Below are 12,020 nucleotides of genomic sequence, written 5' to 3'. Positions count from 1 at the left end.
GAATCAGATGTAACTTCTTAGTTTACTGTCTCAAACACTGTGAGAGGCTGCAGGGCACTTTCGCTGCTTTGCCTCAGCAGAGATGATGGAGGGATTTATCTTGCCTTTTGGTGTTCATATTTAATTTAAGATAAAGAAATAAGCCTCACTGGGATCCCTTACTTAACCTAATGTTCAAATTCTGCCTATTGAAAAATACGTATTCAGACATGAAGCTATTTCCCCCCAGAAAATTAGGCAAGACTAAATGAAAGAAAAATCTACTGATTTTGACCTCATGATGATGTAGCCTTTAGTGGGTGAGAAACTAAGTAATTGTTCCATCTTGAAAATGCTTTTCTTACTAGCAGGAGGAGGGCCACTTCCTATACCCATCAGGCTCTGTCTTAGCCCCTTCACACCTTTCACAGATTTTGAGGATCGGTTCTAAAGTCCTCTTGTCCCTACACTGGCAGATATTTACTATATACTAAATCTAAAACACTTTTTATGACTAGAGACAGGTACAAAGCTATAGCCCGTAGTTGTATTCTTTCTGATCTCATAAAATTTTGTCTGGAATTGAGAAAAAGCTGTTTTATAACCACCCATGTTTTATGAGGTGAAAAAACTCCAGAATTCAGCATCAAGATACGTATACCTGCATTTATCTTATATGAACAGTAACTGCAACTGTGTCTGTAATTCTCAATTACATGGATGTAATCCAACAAGGATGAGAATCAACTGCTTCTCAGGAGGTTCTTAGGTGTAAACTGATATGGCAAAGTTTTTTCTGTGACATTTATTGACAAATGAATTTTGGCCTAAAAACATCCCAAAAAATGTTTTCAAGAAGAAACAAAAAGTGAAGAAGAAGTGATCTGAATTTATTCGAATAATCAAAAGTAATTTTTAAAAAGTGACAAGTTGTTTTAGTATGGATTCTAGGACAGTTTGAGGCACTGAGATTTCCCTATAAAATAATTAATTATTTGAGATTTCTCATGTATTCTACTTTATGGAGACTGGTTAATTTCTTTCCAATTGGCACTAATAACATCTGTTGAGATTCCCTCATGTCACAAACCTGGGAAATCCAAAAGACATTTTAGATGTATTTATTTGCCAACTTCTTCTCTAGTTTCTGCAATGCTTCAAACAGATCTTTGCTATAAACTTACACAACTCCAGTGAAACTATGTGTGCCTTTCTGGAGACTGGTGACCCAAACTGTGTTTATTTTAATGTGTTTTAAGCCAGCTCTTGAAGCAAGGCTACAAGTATTGCAAACTGTGCAAGCAGTACCACATTCTGCATAAACATACACACATACATACATAAAGTTTACTCATTAAACTTAAATGCCTCCAAAAAAACATTCTGAATGATTCATAAATTCTTATCAGGCTTTCTGGATGTTTCCACTAATGAATTAGCACAGTGGCCATTGCTGGCAGCCCCTATCCCCCAGAGCAGTGTCACCCTGTGCCACTGCTGGTTCAGCAGAGCACACGCAGCACTCCCTCAGAGTCAGATGATGAACTGCAAATGCCATTTCAGATAAGCATCCAGAAGTCGCAGATGGAGGGTTAGCCTGGGAGCAGCTGACTACGCCAGTATAACCCTAGAGATTCAGGGAGCTGCGAGAAGGTGAGGTCCCTGAGGAAATGGAGCTGCGCAGGAGCACAACCGACCGTGGCCCCATCCCACAGCATATGGGGAAAGCAGACCCAGAAACACCCCCAGAGCTTTGTTTAGAAATGTATCGCCTTATTACTCCTTCACTAGCCAACACAGTCATGGTTAGGTATCTTGACAGGGTCCTACTTTTCATGCCTAAGAAACAAGCCATATAGACAAACTTGCCAGCCCTTCTAAAAATGTATATGAATCAGACCTGACAGAAGAAGGTAGGGAAATAGATATCTCATTGCTGGTGTTGCTGCATGGAAAACCAGACTCATTTGGAGATTCTGCCAAAAGGAGGTCCTTGCAAAGCCAATGGTCTGGCCTTGTTAGCCACCTAAATTGATCATCTGCCAATGTTCTGTGCAGAAATACCCAAGAGAACAGAGACTTGGATATCTTTCTTAACTGCTCAGTTAATGAGTAGTTGGTCAAGCACCATTAAAGCACCAAAGGGTCTGAGAGTTGCATCAGACAACAGACTAATTATAAATAAATGCCATAATGTAGACTCAAAAAAAGAGATAAAACTCAGTCTCAGAAGACATAAGGGATAGTTATTTTGCTCTATTCAGCAGCTGAAATTGTGCCCGATTTTGGGAAGAACAATTTAACAAAGATGTAAACAAGTCTTACAATCCAGGATGGGGAAAAAGAAAGAAAAAAAAGACGAAAATATTTCAAAGGCAAGAAACAGACAATACAAGAGGCATTTTGAATATTCTCCTTACATATTAAATTCCACAAAAGCTAGGACTTTTCACTAAGGCTTGGTCTTTAATGAAGCTATATTTTAGCCTTACATAATTTACACTGATTGCATATAAAAATTAAAACCACCTTATTTTAAATCTGAATAGGCTATTTTTTTTCTTCTTCATCTCCTTCTTCCTGTGTTTTTTGGGTTGGGGGGGGGTGTTGGCAAATATTAGGTTAAACTACAGAGAATCAATCACATTTGTAAAAAGCCTGCAATTTTTAAAACATATGTTTGCTACAACACCTGAGACTGTTTACTCCAATGGCTTACTGGTAAAGCCACACAAATAAATATACAAGGTTGTGTTGGTTAGCTCCTAACATATGTAATCTTGCTAAAACCTGATCTGTATATTTCAGTTGCTTTTACTTTGAAGACTTATTTGTGCTGCAATGTGCCTCATTTCTAAATATCTCATTTGAATTCTTTTACATAAAATGGAAGTTTTACTAAGCTATCTTATCTTAATGTAAAATGCTGTTGCTTAAATATAGTGCCATTTGAGACTCAGGTTCTGAGACATGCATTGAAGTCTACTGCACATGCTACAGTACTTACAGAAGACCTTCATCTGAAGTCATTCCTCTTTGAGGAGGTTTAACAGCAGGAAAACCCTAGAATGCAATTGCAGTCTTGGCATGGCATGGAGCAGACCCGCCACAGAGGGAATGAGCTGAGGGTTTAGCTGTCAAAGTCTCACAAGTGCTGCTTGAAAGCTCAAACTGATGGTGCTATAGGATACAGCATCAGAGAAGGAATCACTGATTAACAAACATTACAAGGTTTTAGTGTTCTTTAGGACTTTATTGTAGAGAAAAAAAAAAAGGATATGTAGATAACAAGTTTTCAGCAACTCATTCTGAAGAATTTCTAAATCATTCTCTAAATTTCCTCATAAGGTTCCCCAACCAACTTCACCTGGAAGCACACAAATATTCAGGACAGACTTTCAGTTTGGAAAACTATTGGAAACCAGTAACAATCAATTAATCAATCTTAATTTCAGGCATTGCTACCAGCTCCTCTAAGTAAAAAGGAGGCATCACTTCTGACCTGATCTCATATTAAAATTCAGAATACAGAATACCCTGCAAACATTTTCTACATGCAGTGGAGTAAACAGAGGGAGAGAAGCAGAGCTGAGCTAGGGGTAGGCATGGTAGGAATTGTTAATTCTAACATTTGTTTTATTTTATCTACTACAAGGCACAGGGTACATCTGCAGTTCTTCTGTTGACTAGTGTTTTAATCACAACAAATCCAAAAGCTGTCTTTGTACCACACTGCGAGGCTCAAGTATGCTTTCACCTGAGAATCTCTTGTTTGAAGGATTACTTTCTGGGAGTTGTTAAAAGCAATTTGTAGATCACAAATCTTCAGTCAAAATAGATTTTCAGTTGTAAATGTTTTTTCTTTCCTATTACATGTGGCTTCATGATGAAAGCCATTGTTTATTACTGAAAACAGTAGTCTTTTTGCTTCATTAGATAGCTGAGTTCTGAACTGTAATTTCCCAACGTACTTTTTTCTTCCCAGACAGGATCATCTGATTATAGCATCTGGATGTCCTGAGTATGACCAGAACCCATCACAGTCAGTGGCATACCCCCATGTGCTGTAAGAGGTTTTTTCTGAGCAAAAGAGCTAACATTATACATGAACAGGACAATCAAAGTTCAAAATGAAAGCCTCTTCAGTAAGATCATGCTGAATGACAGGTAACACAGCAGGTTTTGATTTTACATATTGAGAAACCTAAACAGGACTGCATGATACTTGGTCACAAATCTGATGTTGCCTGTTGCCTTCCTTAGTAACATATTAAAACCAACTAAAAAGGCAGGAAATTTGGTAACAGTAGTAGAAAAATAAATAAAAACTTCATGAATTACAATGACAAAATATGTTCTCATTTCTCAGCTGTCCATTCTGCACAGTGCTCTTTGCATTGGAGAAAATTGCATTAAAATGAAAGAACTACTTGATCCCATGACAGAGTACCTAGCTATATTACTGAAAAAAATATTACTACTTTTTCACTAAGCAGGAGCAGGCATCAGAACATTATAGATGATCTTCTTGTTGCCCACATATAATGTTAACTTTTCATGTTTAGTCATTTGCAGAGGGAACAATCATGTGATACTCACTGATCTGTCAGTAATTGCTTTCCACACCTATATCTTGTTCCCTAAGGCACGTCTAACTCCAGAGTTCTTTGATTGCTGTAAACTACATTTTTTCCTTCCTGCCCCAAAATATCGTCACCAAATTAAGACAACACAGACTCTTCTTCAAGATATAAAGTCTTTGAGTATCAAGGACAAAGAATTGCAACATAAAATAGAGTATTTCTGCCTTGAAACACTTCTATTATGGTATTTTTCCCTATTAAATAATCTTGGATTTGAAGAGAGAATCACTGATTGTGGCAAGTAGGTGACCCAAGGATTCTGCATCTGTGTACACAGCTCAATTCTATCAAAGCCTTTTTTATAAGCAATATGTTGTTCCGAGAGCCAGGTCATCTTTAGAAACACAGAGCCTTTCCAGATTATTGCACAACATGGATGAGGTACAACAGCCATGTTGGCACAATATGGTAGGTGGCAGCACCCAGTCAGTCTAACAAAACGTAGGAAAAATGCCAGACAGGTAAAACAGCGCCTATCATGAGACAGAGCAGGTAGGATGTGAGGTTCAGATTACCAAAGATGTTGTTGGATTTCCAGGCAAAAAGTCCTGATTAAGGGAAGAAATTAATCTATTGCCAAATTAGGAATTGCAGGCCTAAATTGGATTGCAAATTAAAAGTATGGTGAATACAATTACAGTGAGATCATGAACAGAAAAGTTGGGGAAAACAGCTCTGCCTAGAAGTGATTAGCCATGCTGGTTTCTGGAAATCATAGAATCATTTAGGTTTGAAAAGACCTTTAAAACATAGAGCTCAACTGTAAACCTAATAGGGCCAAGTTCACCAATTAACCATGTCCATTTAATCTACATGAGTTTTAAATACCTCCAGGGATGGTGACTCAACCACTTCCCTAGGCAGCCTGTTCCAATTCCTGGCAACCCTTTCGGTGAAGAAATTTTTTCTAATATCCATTCTAAATCTCTCCTGGTGCAACTTAAGGCCATTTCCTCTCTTCCTATCTCGTTACTTGGGAAAAGGGGATACCTCAGAAACCTCTTGTCACTTCTCTCCACCAGCCTCTGCAACATCACGATTAAAAAAAAAAGTGCAGAAGATGGTGTTTTCGCCTTTGGCACTTATGATCAGATACAGCCTCCCTGAGCAATGGGGTACTTTACATCTTGCTGTGAAGGGCAGATGCTCACTGTGGCATCCCTAAATTGGAGCACATTTATAGCATGTGAAAATTACTTGAAAATTTACCAACATTTTCTCTGTTGCATATTTGTAAATGGTTATTTTCTGAAGCTCCTGACTTATACAAATAGAAGATTTTTCTGAAAAATCTGACTGAGATTTCCTGCTCCATTTTGTAAGCCCCTACTCTATGACTTGGGTGTATTTTGGGAAAAAGGTTTTACCAGGCTTAGCTGGTGAAACACTGAGCACTTCTGCCACCTACTCTCTGAAGTTGCTGCACTATTTTTGCTAAAACTGAAAAGAAATTTTTCAGGCAAAATGTGAAGCAGACATCTAGCAATGGAATGTTCAGAAAAAAAGGCATTAAAGTTTAACCATTATAAGCAACTAACTCTTGGCCTAATAACAGCAATTTTGGGCCATCATAATTGACATCTTTAATCTATAATAGCTCCAGATAGGAAGAAAAAGAAATAATAAAAAAAAAAGATGAGCTCTTAAGTGGTCTTCAGAAGAAGAGGAGGTAGGAAAAAAAAAACACCAGAACATTTTGCAATTTCATTTAAAATACATTTTAATGACTGTTCCCTATCCTTTGTCAACTGACTCCACTGGTCTCAAATTAACTGTATTTTATTCACTGCTAACTTTAGGAAAAAAAAAAAAGGATTAAAAAAATACATAAACTATTATTCTTCTTCAGTATAACAAACTATACAAATTTCCGTAAATAAATAAAAAGTATATAAATTTTGGGCACAAGAGAAGTCAAAAGAAGATGCCATGAAAGATGCATTTTAATTTGCCTCTTCTTTGTCTTGGAACAATCTTTCAAGTTCATTTGAAATTAGAAGAGCTTTGAACTCATCTATTGAGGGAGAAAAAGAAAGAAAAAGTTTACGCCAGCAGCAGTTTGAAGACTGTGTGATTCACAAGAGTTGAAGAAGGATGTATCCTGAAACATTACTCCAGATCCACATCTGTGGATCCTGTTGCCATTTAACTGACAAAGAATGAATTGATTTGCCAGTACAGAAAAAAAACTTTTTCTGTTCTTCATATGCTTTTATTCTGATCCTGAAGAAGTCATTTAGGAGGAGCATCTAAGTGTGATTTAGACATCTCAAGACCTTTGAGGGCAATAGAACCAGATACTGAAAGGTGCATGGATAAATAATGAATCAGATAGGTGTTTTCTAGGAGTTAAGGATGAAAAGTAGGCCTGAAGAGTAGAAACCCAGGAAGCATCCTTTCAGCATTGTTTGATACCAAGTCATTATTATAACATTTCATGAAACAGCCAAAAGTGAATAAAATATCCAAATTGCAGAGCTTTAGGATACAAATGTGCTGCTACTCCTCGGCCTTCTTAAATGTATGTGTCTCTTCCAGTATTTTAAATGATGAATACATACAAGTGAAGCAGATGATTAAATCCAATTGAAAATTATGCTTAAACTTAAGTATATTATTAACAGGCCCCTGTTAACTTAATGACTTAAATCCCTGATCGCAGCCTATCCCCAGCCCTTCCATGTTTCACAGAGCAGCAGGTAAAGCCCAGCTCCTCAGGACCCTGCAAACATGCAATGCCACGGTTATGTCCATAGAGCCTGGCCATGGCTCTTCTTACCTCATGCCGCAGAGTTTGGGTTGGCCCCTGGGGCAGAGATGCTTCCTGCCCATCCACATATTTCAGGGAAGGCAAACTCCAAGGGAGCAAACAAAGGGAGGTTAGGATAAGCCTTCTGCATTAAGGATAAATTTTCATATATGCGTATGCATTGTATAAAACCTACTGGAAAGGTACAATATAATCCCTTGAGCTTTGCTTTTTCTCTGCTTTCAAAGGTGTTCTTTATAGGAATGGTGTATTTTATAGAAGTCAAGTATGGAGAGTTTATTTGCATAATGCTATTTATCACAGTGTACAGATCCTTTGCAGAGAGTTAGAGAAACCCTGGAGGTGTACATTCTGAGACACAGAAAACAACTACATGTTGTCCAGAAGTATTACATGCACGAATATTGAATGTATTTTTAGCAAATGTTCCAGTTTTTTTTTACTGTCACTATGTGTGGTGGGTTGACCCTGGTTGGACACCAGGTGCCCACTAAAGCTGCTCTGTCACTCCTCTCCTTGGCTGGATGAGGGAAAGAAAACATAGCAAAAGGTTTGTGGCTTGAGATAAGGACAGAGAGACGTCACTCACCAGTTACCATCATGGGCAAAACACACACAACTTGGGGAAATTGGTTTAACTTATTACTAAACAAATCAGAGTACAATAACGACAAAAAAAAAATCTAAGTCTTAAAACACCTTCCCCCCATAGCACCCCACTTCTTCCTGGGCTCAACTTCACTCCCCAATTCTGCAGCTCCTCCCCCCACCAGCGCAGGAAAACATGGAATGGGGGTGGTGATCAGTTCATCACACATTGTCTCTGCTGCTCCTTCCTTCTCAGGGGAGTACTCCTCACACGTTTACCCTGTTCTGGCCTGGGGTGCCCCCCATGGGAGGCACTTCTCCATGAACTTCTCCAGCGTAAGTCCTTCCCATGGGCTGCAGTTCTTCACAGACTGCTCCAGTGCAGGCTACTCATGAGGTGGGCTGCCCATGAGGTGCAGTCATTCAGGAACAGACTGCTGCAGCGTGGTCCCTTCCATGGGGTCACAGATCCCACAGCCAAACGTCCTCCAGTGTGGGCTCCTCAACCCATGGGACCACAGGTTCTGCCAAGAGTTTGCTCCAGCTTTGGTTTCCCACGGGGTCACAGCCTCCTTCAGGCATCCCCTGATCCAGTGTGGGATCCTCCCCTGGCTGCAGGTGGGTATCTGCTCGATGGAGAGCCTCCATGTGCTGCAGGGGCACAGCTGCCTCACCATGGGCTGCACCACGGGCTGCAGGGGAATCTCTGCTCCAGCACCTGGAGAACGTCCTGCCTCTGTCTGCACTGACCTGAGTGTCTGCAGGGCTGTTCCTCTCAGGTATTCTCACTTCTCTTTCTGGCTGCAATTGCACAGTTTCCCCCTCCCACCTGCCCCCTTCTTAAATACATTATTTTAGCATTTTAACTGTACACTTAATTTCAAATTTGAATGCGAAGGTTTCAGATCATGTACTTCAGGCAGAAAACTAACTAAAACAGCAAAGCTCCAATAACAAAGGTAGGGTTTAACTCTGACAGGTTTCCAGCCATTGAAAGTGAGCATGTAAATATTCTTTCAGTATCTGAAGACACATGTGGCTGGGTAAATGCATAAGGTTTCATGGCCAGTCTGCAAAGGGATATCACCAGCAGGTTCCTACAAACATTTATTTTTTTCCATCTAAATTCTTAGTACTTGTTTCAATCTCTGCTTAAATAAATTAAAGGGAAAAGACGGAAAATTAGATCTGCTAAAAAAGTGCAGAGAGCATTTTATGCTCCCATCCCCTAGATTATTACAGATTGTAGCAAACCAGAAGTTTCCATCAAGTGCATTTTCAAGCACTTTATAGATCTGGCTACTTTGAGATATATGTTTCAAGCACAGATGAAAAAAAAACATTTTGTAAAGAAATGGCTTCTTAGTAGGTGCGAGCTAACATGTAACTAGCCTCTAAAATTTATGCAGATATTTAGTCAATGCAATAGAAAAGTTTATGTTCTGTTACAGGTTCCCTCAAGCAACAATGTAACTCCATAAAACAAAAGCCAACTGCCATGCAACAAACATCCTAATTTTCCCTGTCATTTCCATCCACATTGCACCAAATAAAAATAGCCACTTTACTCTCTTTCTTCATCGCTTTGTGATTAAGAAATGACAATTAAAGGCTAAGGGGTAAGATCATATAGTATGCTTATGTAGAGTATATGACCAAATGTTTAAGAATGCTGGCTCAAGGGAAAACACTAATTTTAAAATCTATTTTATAAGACTACTAAATTTTATTAATGAAATCACTTTGAAAAGTAATAGTTTATCACTGATGTAATTATGGTCCATATATATATATCTTTCTTGTTAAGAGAAATCACTGTGCAATACATTTAGCTATAGCCTTCTCAAAAGGTTAAACACAAGATTTCACAGTCGATGAGTTTCTAAAGCTGCTGTGCCACATTTTTACATTTCAGTACAAAATTAGAGGTATCTTAATTTGAGATAACTTTTCAATTGAAAAATAAACATTAATCACAGGATGTTCCACACAAGTCCAGACTTTTCTGATCTGTTAGGCTCAGGGCTAAACCAGCGGTTAAAATCAGAACCATAGAAAAACAAGGAGGAGAACATTCTCTTACCTCCATTATGCATCTAAAGTCTTTCCAAGACTGTTCTGCTCTTTTTCTCTGGTGCATCCATTCAGCTAAAACACTCACCTGCGACAATGAAATTTTCAGTCTCTCATGTGAGGCATTGTGAGTCCTGCTAGAGTAACACAGAAAAAATGCCCAAAACATTTAAATAATCAGTGGCACTGTGATGCTTATTTCATGTCATGTCATCAATTTAAAGAAATTACTTTTCCTTGAGAGAGGTAATACAAGTAAATAGCTGTACCCAAAGAACATTTTGAATGAATCCACAACAGTTTAGATGTGCACCATTTAAATCCCTACTTTCAAGTTCTAAATCCTTCTCAGGCTTCTAAAAGACCATTTATTGAATCAATTAGCTATGGAAAAAACAAGTATCCTCTAAATAATGCAAAATAGCAAATGCACGGTGAATAATTCTCTTCATAAAAAGCAAGATTGATTTTGCATTTGATTATCCTTGCTATACAGAAACACTTTTTCCAATTAGGGTTAAAAAGTTAATGTTACAGAGTCAACAACTTGACAAAATATCACATTAATCAGGAAGTATAAACTCATTGAAATTCTACGTATTATGCTGAAAGAGCTATTTCTGGAATATCAGAGAGGTGCCAAGATACAGAGGCATGTTCTGGAGCACTGATTAGCAAGTTCTTTCAAATAGTAACATGTTAACTGTACCAATAACATATTGTCAAACAAGGTACTAAAATATTCAGTCTCTGGTTTTTTTTCAGGAATAATTAGGAGCCTAAACATTTGAAATGATTTCTATAAAAATGTTACATTTCATACAATATTTTCTTTAAAGTTAGCTGGATGTATCTATTGTAACATCGCTACCACAATCAGCTCTTAACTATGAAGATATTCTTCCTGTCTTGGCACTCAGTGCTGCGGGAACCTTGCTGTGGTAGCTGGTGTGGGAGTATTATTGCCACTTTGTCCGTAAGATGGAGGCAAAGTTAACAAACTTAGTTGGAACCTGTTGTGACTGGATTTGCATTAGTTTGGGCTGTTGGCCTGGCCAAAAAGAGTACAGGATCTCACAGCGGCTCTCCTTTCCTGGAAGGGCTCAGAAACAGGTAGCAAGTGAGCAGATCAGAAGGAGAAAGAGAGGGGAAGTGATGGCATCCATCATTGTGGCTTCTTCACATGTACCCTTGGTTTGCTGGCCAGTCTCCATTGGAGTTATTGGCATTCTATACCTCTGCAAATCAGGCCACAATGGCTTAAAGTATTTGTAAATACATATAATCGAAATGGTCCCATAGTTGTGGTTCTGTTGTTCCAGACTGAGGGCAAAATACAGTTTTCTAGACAGTAGAACTGTAAACCAGATGGTCTATACTAAAACAACCCGACAAGAAAATGCATTTCATTTTAGATTCAATTGTTGTCTCCCGTCAAAGTGACAGACACTTTCAAAGGACTGTGATAACTTCAGGGTGTTATGTCTTAGTGCTGCCACACATCAAATTCAAAATAAGATGCTGAAGTAATGTTTGAATAACATGTTGTCAAGTGTATAGGATTATAGTAGCATAATGATGACTGAGACATAAAAATATGTGCAGGAAGATAATGTTGGCTATAATAAAGGATGGTATAAAAAAATTAATATTAAGAAAGGACAGTTTCATAAAAATGAAACAATTGCTTGATAATTTTGTTAATGGAGAGGGAATAGCACTCTGATATTTGGTTTTATACTGATAAAAGTGAAGCAAATGAAAGAAGTAATAGGGAGAATAAAATAATGATGAAACTTGTTTTCCAGGTAAAGTAATAACTCAAAACACTATTAAAAATATGGTTGTTATTATTTTTCTAATTTTTCTGCCCTTCACATATTTTTCTATTGTAAAACCAGTCATAAAAAGATGCAATGAAAAGAAAAATTATGGCCATTAATTTCACTTTGAAAACCTTTTTTCTT

General features: G+C 38.1%; 1 long non-coding RNA gene across 1 annotated transcript in view; it reads left to right on the top strand.

The window, feature by feature from the left end:
* Window positions 1-4,302, top strand: part of LOC133276864 (uncharacterized) — a 127,797-nt gene extending 123,495 nt beyond the window's left edge. Inside the window, exon 7 of the long non-coding RNA XR_009746040.1 lies at window positions 3,965-4,302. This is a non-coding gene — a long non-coding RNA (uncharacterized LOC133276864). The remainder of the gene's footprint in view (window positions 1-3,964) is intronic.
* Window positions 4,303-12,020: the final 7,718 nt, after the last annotated feature.

This window comes from Pezoporus flaviventris, unplaced genomic scaffold (assembly GCF_033815535.1).
Source record: "Pezoporus flaviventris isolate CSIRO_AGI_PZ_B2104156 unplaced genomic scaffold, CSIRO_AGI_Pfla_v1 ptg000047l, whole genome shotgun sequence".
NCBI lineage: Eukaryota > Metazoa > Chordata > Aves > Psittaciformes > Psittacidae > Pezoporus > Pezoporus flaviventris.
The sequence above is the reverse complement of the archived record's forward strand: the minus strand, read 5'-3'. Positions and strand labels throughout refer to the sequence as shown.